The following is a 247-nucleotide window of genomic DNA, read 5'->3' as shown; positions in this document are numbered from 1 at the left end:
TGTATGGAAAACGAATATGAAAAAAAATAATGCACGCTGACGATCTTGAGGTGGGGATGGAACTTTCGGAAAATTCACAAGATCCAATTTTTCCGTCATAACTTCAGGTAAAATGGATATATATTAATTTTTGTTTTGTTTACGGAATCCCACGTTTTTTGGTTATGGAGGATCCGATTCTGAAAAAGAAAATGTTCAAAAATCGCATTTTCAAAATTTCAATTCCCCACCCCCTTCACTTTTCACT

At 34.4% G+C, this 247-nt stretch overlaps 1 protein-coding gene across 1 annotated transcript in view; it reads left to right on the top strand.

The window, feature by feature from the left end:
• LOC106867455 (uncharacterized) overlaps nucleotides 1-247 on the top strand; it is a 51,914-nt gene that overhangs the window by 1,590 nt on the left and 50,077 nt on the right. The window lies entirely within an intron of this gene.

Source organism: Octopus bimaculoides, chromosome 6 (assembly GCF_001194135.2).
Source record: "Octopus bimaculoides isolate UCB-OBI-ISO-001 chromosome 6, ASM119413v2, whole genome shotgun sequence".
NCBI classification, from domain to species: Eukaryota; Metazoa; Mollusca; class Cephalopoda; order Octopoda; family Octopodidae; genus Octopus; species Octopus bimaculoides.
The sequence above is the reverse complement of the archived record's forward strand: the minus strand, read 5'-3'. Positions and strand labels throughout refer to the sequence as shown.